Source organism: Alosa sapidissima, chromosome 3 (assembly GCF_018492685.1).
Source record: "Alosa sapidissima isolate fAloSap1 chromosome 3, fAloSap1.pri, whole genome shotgun sequence".
Classification (NCBI taxonomy): domain Eukaryota; kingdom Metazoa; phylum Chordata; class Actinopteri; order Clupeiformes; family Clupeidae; genus Alosa; species Alosa sapidissima.
This window is the reverse complement of record NC_055959.1, coordinates 17,726,479-17,740,783: the sequence shown is the minus strand read 5'-3', so window position 1 is coordinate 17,740,783 and position 14,305 is coordinate 17,726,479. Positions and strand designations below refer to the sequence as shown.

At 40.6% G+C, this 14,305-nt stretch overlaps 1 pseudogene; it reads right to left on the bottom strand.

The window, feature by feature from the left end:
* Positions 1 to 1,684: 1,684 nt before the first annotated feature.
* LOC121704788 lies at positions 1,685 to 7,769 on the bottom strand (annotated as a pseudogene).
* Positions 7,770 to 14,305: the final 6,536 nt, after the last annotated feature.

Here is a 14,305-nt window from a genome sequence, read left to right as displayed (position 1 = left end):
TTTTAGAAAATCTGCTTAGGTCATTGGGTGCTGTTGCATGCAAGTGAACCTGTGTATAGGGTCATTCGGGATGAACTGCGACTGATAACACACAAATTGACCAATTTAATTTAGATGAATATTAATTTGAAGATGTTGGTGACTTTCCAGGCAAATCATATAAAGCCTCTGTAAAACAGTATGAACAGAAGGGAAAAGCAAGATTCATTGGGATGGTGGCAACAAAAGGCTGGAAAAGGGTTGTATAAAGCTAAAAAAAATCATAAGGAGGAACATTTCACATCTAATTAGTTTAACCAGCACGATGATTGGGTGTAAAAAGAGCTATAATGTAACAATATAACTAATGTTCCTTAATGTGAAATTGCGAAGGATTTGTGGATTTAATTATCCAGATAATATCATCCAAATATTCAGAGAACCCAGAGAAATCTTTATAAACAAGGGACAGGGCTGAAAATCAACATTGGGATGGCCATGTCTGGTATTCAGAGCCTCCGATGGCATTGCATTAAAAACATACCTGTTTCTGTAAAGAAAATTATTGTATGGGCTCAGGAAAACGAACAATACCTGAACTTCTTGAATTTCTTTTTGGAAACCGCGGACTCTGCATCCTCCGGACTAAAGAGGAGAGGGACCATCCTACTTGTTATTAGTGCACAGTTCAAAAGCCAACATCTATGATGGTATGGGAGTGTGTTAGTCCTTACAGCAGGGGCAGCTTTTACAACTGGTAAGGCACGATTAATGCTGACTGATAAATACAGGCTTTGATCAACACATGTTGCCACCAGAAAATGTCTTCTTCAGGGAAGACCTTGAATATTTTGAATACACAGTATGGCTTTATAGTAAGAGTCCAGATACTAGAATGGCCTGCCTAGGGTTAGTCCAGACCTGTCACATGCTTTAGGTGGATCATGAAATGAAAAACATGATTAAGAAGACCCCAGACTGTGGCCTGAGTTTATATTGGGGTAGCCATGGCCACCTCTTGTGGGCGCCCCTGATTTCAGCATCATTAAAGCTGCAGTTGGCAAGTCTTAACAGATTGAAGGGCCAAAATGTTGGATGTTTACAACTCTCATGACCCTCCCCCACTACCACCAAGCACCCTCTCATCGAGTTTGTGCTCGTCAGAACGTACCAGACTGTGATTGACAGTCAGATCTCACACAGCCCTGCTCTGATTGGACCAGAAGAACCGGGAGCTGTGGATTTTTGCAAAACAAATAGTGGAGGTAGAAGTGTGTTTTTTTTCTAAAACCGGCTGATTTATGTTGTTCTATCGGAGCACAGTGTCGGTTTCAGTGAATGTGATCAAAAAAATCTTGCCAACTGCAGTTTTAAGGGGCAACAGCTGAACACTTCCATGCCCCTCTGTGTTGGTCATCAATTTATCACACCCACACATATTGGGCCAACGAACTCCCCAATCTCTATCCTCTCCGGTCTGGCGCTCCATTAGTTTCACAATGCTGCTCTCAGTAATTGTGCTACAATCTGAATCAATGGAGCCATAACAATCAGCAATAACTAATCAGAGCAAAGCAAATTGAATATGTAAGTTTTGAAAATGAAGATAAAAGCACAGTTACAAAATCAGCCTGTTTTTTTCCTTTAAAGTTTAGGGTATTCAGAGCATGCGCGGGACCATCATGAGAAAAGAGCCAATAAAGAATGTTTTTTGGCAATTATGTTTATTACATAATCAATTTCACTTTACAATACACAGTAACAGAGTTTGTGTACCTAAGATCACCCAAAGATAACAGTAATGCCTCACCAAAGATAGCAATAAAAGAACAATGTCCGGTAACATTTTACTTGACAGTATCGACATAAGAGTGACATGACAGTGTCATGAACACATGACACTGTCATGACACATGAATCCTAACCCTAACTTCTAACCCTAATTTATTTATCCAAGCCTGTAGCCACACCAGGCCAGTTAAAGGGACTGCAGTGTCTAATTAGGTATAATCTAAATTAGGTATAATCTAATTAGGTATAATCTAGAATTCTATTTTTAGAATAATGCTGCATAATAAAGTGCTGTACATAATACATAGTAAAAATACTCAAGAAATAAACAAGGTTTTAAAATATATTGTTACGCACGCACATGTGTGCACATTATACAACAATTATAACTGCCCCCCCCCCCCCCCCCCCAATTATTTTGTCATTAATTAAGTCTCCTGTTCCTTGTGCATTTGGGTCCTCTCTCCGGTTAATCATGAAAGGATGTTAATTCCCAAACACTCCCATCTTCACGAGCATGTCCTTCGGTATGGGTCGGGCATGACGAGACACGTACAGCCTCTCCAGGTGACTGTTCATGGGAGAGCTCACGTACTCAGAGCAGGATGGGCCACTCAGGCTTGGACCACAGACCACCTGGAGTTTGTAGAAGAACATTCCGTGGTTCAGGCTACACGCATCATCCTTTGTTCCTTCCTTGAGGTTCACTGTGCAAGTTCCGAGCAGGTCGTCATCCCACTTGCTGTCCTCGTCCCACACCTCGAACTTCACCGTGCTGGTCTGAGAGAGGATGACATCACCGATATCAAAGGGCATGTTCCACTGAGGTGAGTTGTTGTTCCAAATCACAGGGGTTCGTGCCAGTTGCATGTTCTGAGAGTTGAAGACTTTCACATAAGCATCTGTAGCTGTGATGGTGTCGCCCCACAACCCAGAGGCCCTCACTGCAGTGATAATCACCCGAGCGAGACCGCGTTTAACAGGACAACAGTTAGTACCTACACCAGGATCACCATGGCAACTGCAGACACAGGGCTCCTTTGGGTTTCTTTTGACACCAGACTTGCAGGGCTCAGAGCAGTTCTGCCAGAGTCCACTCTCTAAAATGTAATGCTTAATTGCTTTGCGTAATTCTTTTCGCACTGGAAGCTTGGGGCTCAGCAACTCATGGAGGGGATCCAGTGAATAGGAGATCACGTCTGGGTTGAGTGGCAGGGAGGAGAGCCACTCCTTGAAGGCGGCCGGGTCTTTGTCTGCAGAGAAGAGGAGCTCAGGCTCAGTGGTGTGGCCACCAAAAATCTCTGTAAACCTGTCAGGATGAATGAGAAAAAAAGACAACATTTGATTTTATTCATTTACAGTGCACCAATGACAATTAACACCCCCATGGAGCCAAGGGAACTCTTCAACCTCAAGCAGACTCAAAAAGGTTGTGAAATTTTAGATGGTAATCTTCAGATATCACAGTGAACCACAACTATAGCAGACAGGCATATACTCACAAACTTCGAAGCTCACCTGTCACTGAAGCTGTTGGAGAAGCTGTTTTTGCCTCCTGTCTTGTCTTTCGCCTCCTGACAGTGGCTCATCTCGGCCCCTCCATTGCCTTTGCCTGTAACACTGGCTTTGGCCTCCACATTGAGACACATCTTGATCTCTTCTGAGCTCAGGCCCTGTAAAGAGGCCATGCACTGCCTGATGCTGGTCACTGACTGCACCATCCCGCCCAGAGTCACCTGAAGGCAAACATAGGTAAAGTGTGCAACTGAAATTTTGATGAGATTTGTGTTCTAACTTCTTTTTGCACTGAGACAGAGTAATATGACCCATGAAATCCTAGATTATTTCTCTATACTGTGTGTCTGTGCATACTTATTTAGTTAAAAAGAAATGGCAAACTATATTTTGATGATATCTTCATCTCTTTGATGATTTATTGATTTATAGTGCATTATCACTTGATGATATTTGGTTCTCCTGCTCATCTTTGGAGTTTTTTTTAAATAGATGAAGAAAACTGTTATTAAAAGTCTGTTGTTGAGTGTTAACTTTTGTTACACGGCTCTTCATAATGAATGCTTCATTCACTTGAATGGGCCTTCCCAACGTTCGGTGGTCTATTATTACTCGATAACAGACCACTTTCAAGGAAAATGGGTTCAGCGTGTGCTGCGAACTATTTGTTTCTGCGAAAGCCACGATGAAACGGTAACAAATACATTTAAAGTTAATTTTCTCATTTTGGCAAGTAGCCATGTAATAAGCGGGATAATGTATAGAACAAAGTCATTATTGGAAAATAAGTCCCTTCAGGACGAAACAAGACCCCTCCACTGACGCGTCGGGGTCCTGTTCACCCTGTCGGGACTTATTTTCCGATAATGACTGGCGTTCTATACATTATCCCTTACCTATAAACTAATTAGACAATTTTCCAATATTACAGGAAAGAGTTTCAACTGCCCAAAAGTGCTTTGTGTTGACTACCTAATTGTAGAACATATCCACGACCATGGCAGCCTTGACAGGGACAACAAGGAGGCGGACATCCCCCCTGTACACTGCACTATATCTTTTGTCCTGTCTATGCACCACCTACTTTGTATATCACATTGCACTTTTTCTGCTTTTTTGGACACAAACTGTACTTGTCTCTGTACTTGTACTCTGCACAATGACAATAAAGTTGAATCTAATCTAATCTAATATGAACTTACATTAATGAGCCACACTTTTTGTATTAAAGAAATGTCATATGAAAACCATCTATCCTACACAAAATTATGATCAACAGCTTCTTAAGTCAGTGCTCAATGTTTTTCATCCCAATAAAATATGTCAATTATGAAGCCCACAAAGTGCCATGGCAGATAAAAAAATATTTTTTAGGTAATTTACATTCTCTTGCAATTGTTTCCTTGAAATAACGTTTAATGTCCCAATAGTTTTGTGTCAAAAGTATTACACCGACTCAGACAAAAAAGTGAATGCAAACATATGGCATGGGAGCACAAAACAAACTAAAATCAAGAGCTCAGAAAAAAAAAAACCCTAAAGGATCATCTCTTATAGCCCGTCAGTGTTGTTAAAGTGGTTTTGTTGTGGTAGCCAGACGGGAAAACTTGATTGCCATGAGTTTGCGAGGCTCGGCTAACGAAGTAACGAAGGAACTTCAGTTCTCCATGTGACATGGATTATCTGTTCTCCATGCTTACCTTTGTCATGTAATGAGTGCCAAAGTCATTGATAAACTTGTAGAAGCGTTGCTTGTTCTCACTGGTGTACTTCTTTGGAAGTTGATTAATGGCACGCTGAAACTCAGGATGAAGGGTGGGCTGGTTGGAAACCTTGTAGCTGTATATTGGAAAGTGTGAGTAAGAGGAGTGTGAGTAAGAGGTTAAGAGTCAAGTTAAGTTTAATCCTGGTATGATATTAGCTTTGCTCAATTATGCTCAAAAAAACACTCATGTTTAGGGGCAGAGCCAGATACGGGGCACAGGCCACCCCCAGAATTTAGGCCACCCCACCAGAGATGTGATAGTTGGGCATGTCAGCACAAAAAGTAAAATTGTTTTCTTAGCCAAGTGTTTTACATGGATTTGATGTTTGCCAAATAATTTAGGCTATATTTATAGGTACGTATTGCAATGCTATGTCCAGTCTGGGCTCAAGAACCAATTTTTTCCATTGTACAGTATGTTGTTCTGTCCGCACATCTAGCCGACATATGATGGAAAACTTCATTCTAATTGGCTACTGCTTTACTTGAAAATACTTTCTTTCTTGTTGCACTGCATCTACCAATTATGTGCTTCAGTTGTTAAATCATGTGAAATAGCTCATTTTCATTTCATCATAAAATAAACAGCTTAGTTATTAATAATGCATAATTTAGCATTGAATCAAAAGCTTTAATATGTATTTTACTTTTCACGTTATGTTAATGTACCACCTGAGTCTGTGCCCCAGCACGGCCACCCCATCAACATGTTTCTAGAATCGCCACTGCTCATATTTAACCACAATGACATGTAAAATCAGTTTATTCGGTTATTCTCTCTGTCACCAGCACAAGCACAAATACTCTGCACTGCAGTTGCAGTAAAACATGTTGTATTTGTAAAACGCTTTAAACGCTACAGTCCCAAATTAAAATGATGAGCAAAGTGCAGTTTGTGCTTAGAATTGTGCTTGTATTAAATCAGCAATTAGATTTTGCCTCATTATTAAATGCAATTTAGTTATTTAAAATGTACACTTTACCCATAATTTAAATTAGGGCACTACATCTAATGTAAGCTTCTAAAAGGCCTTGCCATACCTGTAGTAACTACAGACCATTTTATGGCTCAAGAAGGTAAACTTGTCTCTCTTCGTTTTGTCCATTGAGTACTCAGCCAATTTTGACTGGGTCCCTGCCAGCATCAATGAGCCATCCCCCTTTTTGGTCTTTACTCCTAAATCAGCTTTCCAGTTGTTCTCCACACTGGACGCACTGGAACTGACCAGGGACTCACTGGACTGGTACAGTGAGCTGGCCACCTTCATGCTGCATTTCTGATTGGGTCTCCAGTCCACCACAGCTGCTGGGACTTTCTGCATCTTGCCCTCTTGATACGGGTTCCTGCACAGCATGCAGGTGTTGTTTTCACGTCTCCATAGGTTCATGTCGATGACAAAGGCTCCCTTGCGCTGCATCTTGGTGATGTCGAAGCCTTCACCGGCCAGGTTGGATCCTGGAGCAAACTCGGCCTCTTTGCACTCACGGGGGGAGCCTCTGGTGCATGACTGGATAGTTTGGGGTATGAAGGCCAGTTGGAAAGCCAACAGACAGGTGATGGCTAAAAGACCCATGGCCAAATCTGAAAGAAAGTTAATTTGTCGGTACTATTATACTGTTACAGCCTGGTCACTCCTACCTATACTGTATCTCCTTTTAGGGAGATACTAGTCTGGAATGTTGTTCAGTAATGTTTCCATTGGTCGGCAGATTACCTGCCCAATCAGCAACGAGAGGGCATGACTGTAGAGTTTCCAAATCGAAAGTGGCTTTGGTAAACTGCAGCAGCAACGCCTGAAAACATCAGAAATTGCAGTCGGAAGAATTACATTTATTTAGAGGTAGGCACACATGCATTGTTTCCTGATTGCCAATGCTGCCATAAATGTGGTTTAGTGTCAGTTTGTAAAGTTTAGGTAGTAGGAAGTAACATTACAAATCCCTGAATAATGTGATTGAAATCATTGGTTCAGCCTAACCAAAGTTAACACCCGTTACGATGTAAATGTTGGAAAGGAATCTCAATCGTGAGTGACCAGACTCTCTTCATTTCGTGAATGAGTTTTGTTTACCAGGCTAATACTGTGATAGCTTTTTTCCTAAGGTGACTCCAATACACTGTTGGATGAATGTAATATGTAAAATGTAAAATATGTGTTCTGCATGTATACTTCACTGCCATAAAAATGTGAAGAGCTTTTCAGGATTATTTGTTGTTGTTGAGTGATATTGGAATCCAATATACTTACATAATACTATATAGTAAATTAGTAATACTTTATAGTGAGGTTACAATTTTTATTCTACTAATAATGCTTAACTATTATTGTATCATACATGATTTATTGATTGAATTAATGGTAGAAGCATCATGAATTCCTGTCGCGCATCATGATTGAATCACTGTATAGTGAAATATTAAACCTACGTCTAAGATGCTCTCAGTGTTTCTATCATAGCTATAATTACATGAAAAAAAGTAGGTCATCAGCTAAATTGGAATTACTGATAAAAGCATTACGAAATCCAGCTTGTTGTATATTTGCAAGTGAATTACCATCTATAAGAGAAAACTGTCAGGTTCTCCTAATTGTTCCAACAAGTTCAGAATTAAATTAAATTTACTAAATAAATTAAATTAGAATCAAATGTAAAATTAACCGAGGAAGTACCACTGTTTATGCTGAAAATGAAGGCCTACCTTTCAGAAACAGCCAAGTGACTTATCTTCCTGTAATGAAGACTTTTTGAGAACACCTTAGCAAAAGACTAAAACATAAACGTACAGTATAGAAAGAGGAAGTATCACCTGAAGTGTGAATGTGAGAGAGAGAGACAGAGAGAGAGAGACATGCGTCTCAAATGGTGTAGGATCCTTATGACTGTGATTACATGCAGCAGTCGGCTTCTGGCCTCGTTCTTAAAGCCTTCAGTCAGCATATAAGCATGTTTTTAAAAAAATAATAATTATCAAGCAGGCTTGACTGCAAAAGTTGTCAGTCAGCATATAAGCATGTTTTTTTTTATCAATGCCAAGTAGGCTTTTATCTGACACTTTATGCACGTGAAAGCTTGCTTGCTAGTTTTAGACCATAAACTCCACAACGCTGCTTTAAACAAGTAAAGTAGCAACAGATCTCAAACAAGAATGATATTGTTAATGCTTTCAATGACCATTTCATTAAGGCAGGGAACATATTTGAACAATCATATCCTGAAGAGGTCTCACACAGTCCTGTCTCCTCACCACTCCAAGCAATTCACCTGCTTCTCTGGTCAATGAGGGATTCGACTTTGAATTAATTCCCTCATCTGCATGTGTTTAAGGCTCTTAAGGAAATTGACACAAGGAAATCAGCTGGCCCTGTCTGATTTTAATAGATCAGATGGCCTAGACCCTGTTTCACTGAAACTATCAGCACATATCATAGTGAAACCTTTTACATACATTTTTTACTTGTCCCTGTCTTCAAATGACTTACCAGATGTTTGGAAATCAGCCCATGTGCTGCCCCTGCTGAAAGGGGGATCCCTCCATTCTTGACAATTACCGCCAAATCTCTAAATTGTCTATACTTTCAAAGGTCCTAGAGTCTTTAGTAAATACCCAACTTAAGGGCTTCCTGCAAAATCATAACATACTTTGCCCGGCACAGTCAGGCTTTAGGGCCAAGCATAGCACCATTACTGCAGCTACCAAGGTGCTTGATGACATCATCTGTGACCTTGACAATAAGATAAGCTGTGCTGCCCTGTTCATCAACTTGTCAAAGGCCTTTGACATTATTGATCACTGTCTCCTGCTCAAGAGGCTCCGGGACATTGGCTTGGGCACTAAGGTAGTTGATTGGTTCAGAAACTATCTTGCCAACAGAACTCAAACTGTAGCTGTCGATGGGCATAGCTCTGCCCCACTGGGATCCGGCGAGGTGTCCCTCAAGGGTCTATCCTTGGTCTGGTCCTATTTACCTTTAAATAAACACCATTGACTCTGTTGCAGATAATGGCAAAATACACCTCTATGCAGATGACACAGTTCTATATTGTTCCACCCCCGCCCTAGCTCAAGCTTATCAATCATTACAGCAGTCTTTTAATTTATTACAGGCCACCTTCATTGAACTTGGACTGGTATTAAACACTGGTAAAACTAAGGTGATGCAGTTCACAAAGTTTCACACAGTACCCGCATCAACCGCCCTAGCCATTTCCACACTGGATGGGAAGTGTGTTGAAAATGTTTCATCATGTAAATACAGTGGTGGAATGTAACGAAGTACAAATACTTCGTTACTGTACTTAAGTAAATTTTCCACGTATTTGTACTTTACTTAAGTAGAATTTATAGTGCATACTTTTGACTTTACTTCGTTACATTTTACAGCAATTATCTGTACTTTTACTCCGCTACATTTCTACAACACCATCTTTCCTTTTTACGATACATTTTATGAACAGATTTTTTTCTCTCTCTGACAAACACGTTTGTTTTACCAGGGTGCGGGGTTGCTACCAAAGATTCTGAAGCGCTACGTGCCCAGCTTCTAAATCTTTAAAACATAAGCTTCTAATCTAGACCAGGCAAAGCGTGAGCTTGTAGCCATCTGCATTCGGTAGGCTATATTCACCAGACCCATGGCTACACTGGACATGCAACTGTGTTCTGTGCCTTTTTCTGTCTGTTATCTGAAGCGTTAGGGCCTCCTCTGCGATGAGATTGCTATCCGCAGATCAGCGAAGTTACAGGCTATGTCCATGCTTCTGTCACACGTCTGATCATTTGCGGCACAAATGAATGGTAGACTATTATAGAACCGCTGGCCGAAAAAAAACGTACCATTTTCCAGATTAGGAAATATTTCTTAATTGTGTGTGATCAAATAAAGAGGCATAGCCTACAATTGGGGGGTAGAAATGTGAGCGCTCATTCAATGTCTATGTGCGTCTGCGCAAGTGAAACTGAACCTAATCATAACACCTTTCTCAGCAACTTTTCTGTTCAATCAGCAGAATTGGCATTACAATCCACCCGACGTTTTCCTTGTCTACCCCGTTAAACTTCAGGCTCTCGTGTTTTGCTGAATGATATTTTACTCAGCAGATCACCCTAGTAGATAACCAGAATTACAGTCTCTAGAATTTTCAGAGAATGTCAGAATGTAAACTGGGCCACAGATGGTAAGCACAATTGCATTAGCTTAAATCTAGTCCAGTATAACCTAAAACTAGCTTAATTAAAATGCCACAGCCCATACTAATCTTTCTTTTAGAATATAGATATTAAGAGAATAAATCATTATGCAAATACTTTTACTTTTAATACTTAAAGTACATTTAAAAGCAGGTACTTTTTACTTTTACTTAAGTAGGGTTGTCATCGTGGTACTTTTACTTTTACTAAAGTAAATATTTCTCTGTGTATTTGTACTTTTACTTAAGTACTGAGATTCAGTACTTCCTCCACCACTGTGTAAATATCTTGGTCTGTGGATTGATGAAAAGCTAACCTTCAAAGTTAATATTGATAAATTAGTGAGAAAGCTGAGAGTAAAGCTTGGCTTTTATTTTAGAAATAAATCCTGTTTTACTCTCCAAGCTAGGAGGAAGTGCCACTTTCTTACCAGTCTTGGACTATGGGGATATGCATGCTGCCTCTACCACGCTGCACACACTTGACACAGTCTACCATGGTGCACTATGAGACGACTGGTTTTAGCTCTTTAGGTCGGTGTAGGTGGTTCCACTGGCACATTTTTATTCATAAAGCTAAACAGTAATTTACCCAGATATCTTACTAGTCTGTTGACCTGGAATCATTTCATTTACAATCTCCGCTCTGTTAACACTCTGGCTCTAAATATCCCACCTATAACAACTGAATTTGGTAAGACTGCTTTTAGTTATGCTGCTCCTTGGTGTTGGAATTTGCTCCAAAAACTTTTGAAGCTTTCTATTTTTATCCTACTTGGACATTTTAAACAATTACTTAAACGATCCAAATTTGAACAGTGCACAAGTTTCCAATGACCTCTTTATGTCATTCTTAAATTGTTTTTACATGTACTGTAAATTGTTTGTTTGTTGTGTCACTGGCAGTGATGGGAATAATGGCGTTATAAATAACGGCGTTACTAACAGCGTTACTTTTTTTCAGTAACGAGTAATCTAATTGATTACTCTTCCCATTTTAATAACGCCGTTACCGTTACTGCCAAAAAATCCGGCGCATTACTATAATTGAAGCTGTTTTTTTTTCCATCAAATACTGAGCAGAGAGGCAAAGACTTTTCTCTTGGTTAGCGGGCAGTGCACGAGACAAGCGCATAAATGCTGACGATTGGCTGAGGTCGAGTACAATCTCATGGTAAGCCAATCAGAGGTAGAGTTGGGCGGGTGTTCGAAAGCACGCATAGTCGAACACACAACGAATAGCAGAAGCGAGTCAGTCAACGAGAGAGACACAGGTATGGCGAGCCCAATTAATCCAAAAGTAGCCTTCTCTAAATGGAAGTATTGTCACACCTCAGTCTGCCAGGAGATGCCGCCAGAAGGCTCAAGCCCCTGGAAATCACCCTGAGAGACCCTGTGGCTGGTGATCCTGGGGCTCACCTGTGGCTCGTTTTGTGTGGCCTTCTTAAGTCCCTTTTTTCTGCCATTCTATGCTCAGTCATGGTTTTCGCCCTCGTGGAAGGTGTTTACGCTGCTCCTGTGGAACCTACTCTTGTGCTGCCTCCTACTGTACTGCCGACCCGGTCTGTAAGGATTACTTGTGGTTTTGCCTTGGATTTTTGAACTGCTGGCCCTTTTTCTGGATCTACTTTTGTGTTTTGAACCGGGACTTCTGTTTCTATGTTTTTTCCCTCTCTTGGACGGATCTTCTGTGTGTTAAGACTATTTGTGATTGAAAGACTTTAAAGTGAAGCCTGTGTGCTTGTGTTTAGTTTCTTGGACAATAAACTCTGTTGAAACCTTATCTCTGTGGTCTCTTGCGATTGTGCTCACCCAGTATTGTAACACGTATAGCCATGACTTTCCTCTCCAAGAAAGTAAAGGAATTAATGTAGGCCTAATTGTGAAATGAACATTATGCCCTGGGCAAAAGTGTCTATCCACGTCGGTGTCAAGTAATTCAAACGTATTTCAACGTTACATGCTTACACGAAATAAGTGGCCAAGGACACCGAAGGAGGAGACAGTGCCACAAAACCTAAGCAACTGAAGCTTGATTTTAAGGCCTCATGACACATGTTGTCTCAGACCGAACTGAACAAACTGGTAGCTAGGTATGTAGTGGAGGATATGGTGCCATTTAAGCCTATTATTTTATGCTTCTGCGTCGGATCGACAGCGTACCCCCGCAGACCCCTCTGCGTCGTCGCGGACCCCTCCGCCGTAGCTTGACGTGCACCTCCAAAAAAAGCCTACTGTGGGGATTAGCAACATGCTAGTTCACTGACATAAGCCTTGCAAATAAACAGACATATTTTGGTTACGTTGGGCACGACAGTCTATGGGGTTTGCCATTCTGAGTAGCAGAGCCTGTTTACATTCCCTGTGAGTAGGCTACCGTTTCGGTCATAGGCTACAGTCTTGTTTCGGTGGTGGCCGACGCAAACACAGGCGACACCGAGCGTTACGGCGGTGAAATGCACCACGATGGAAAGCAACCCGACGCAGAACCATAAAATGGTCACGACGCCGTAGGAGTGCCGGCGTAGCTATGCCGTGGAGTTGACGCAGAAGCATGTTGTGCCCTTTAGACGTGATATTTGAAAAAAAAAAATAGACCATTCATCTAAAATGGATTTTACGCGTCGCGAACGGAACGCTTCAGTTACGCGCCTGGTGTAGCTTCCCTGTCAGAGGGAGAGGGTCAGAAGATGGGTAGCCCTACCGTGTCTGTAGACGTTATCAAAGTCCTTTTAGGCAAGTCCCTCCACTCGGCGGCCATTTGACAACACTTTTTGGGCACTCGTCGGGCATCCATTTCGGCAGAAATGCGCATGCGCAAGGCTTTACGACACCAATCTTGCTCCAGCGGCGAGATCACAACACATGATTGGCACGATGTCTTCGCAACACACCATATGATTGGCTCAATGTATTCACATGTCGACGTTTTGCTGAGGAAGGGGTGGGATATGCGTAGACAACGGCCATATTGGCGTGACAAACTAGCCCCATGCATTTCTATGGAGTATTTTTTGAGTGCTGTGTCTCCACATTAGAAAGTCTCTGACGTTATCGAACTATATAGACCGCCAATATACTTGAGGGGCAAATAAATAGAAAAAGTTCCAAAAGATCTATTGTGTTATTTGTATCGATCCACTATATAAACATACTATCTACAGTACCCTCCAGAATTATTGGCACCTCTGCTAAAGTTGACTAAAAAGAGGAATCATATTTTGGAAATGGATCTTAATGCCTTAAGTAAAAAAATGAGGAAATATCCAACCTTTAAGGACACCAATTTTCTTTGTGAATGAATAATGTATCATAAATAAATAAATGTTCTTCCTTAAAATACAGGGTCATAAGTATTGGCATCCCAATGTTGAATTCCAATAGAGGCAGGCAGATGTTTATTTTTAAAGGCCAGTTATTTCATGGATCCAGGATACTATGCATCCTGATAAGGTTCCCTTGGCCTTTGGAATTAAAATAGCCCCACATCATTACAAACCCTTCACCATACCTAGATATTGTCATGGTTTTATTTCAGTTAGCCTATTAGCTGGTTTGATTTGCATTGAGCTCAATGAGCATCAAACCAGCTAATAGGCTAACTGAAATAAATAAATGACAATATCTATCTAAATAATGACAATCTCTAAGATCAATTTCCAAAAGATGATTTTATATTCCTCTTTTTAGTCAACTTTAGCAGAGGCCAATAATTCTGGAGGGTACTGTACATAAATGGCATGTGTACAAAATGCATTAGTTACTTTCTGAAGTAACTAGTTACTTTTATAATTTGTAACTGTAAGTAATTTAATTACTTTTTGGAAGAAGTAACTAGTAACTGTAACTAATTACTTTTTAAAAGTAACTTGCCCAACACTGGTCACTGGCTTGTGTCCTTATTACTCTTATCTTGTCATCAATGTTTCTGTGCAACTTGTGTATTTATTGCTCCAGGGCTCCCTTTTAAAAGAGATTTGAATATCTCAATGGGATATCACCTGGTAAAATAACGGATAAATCAAATAAAAATAAAACCAATCGTTTTTTTCCTAGTACGACAGT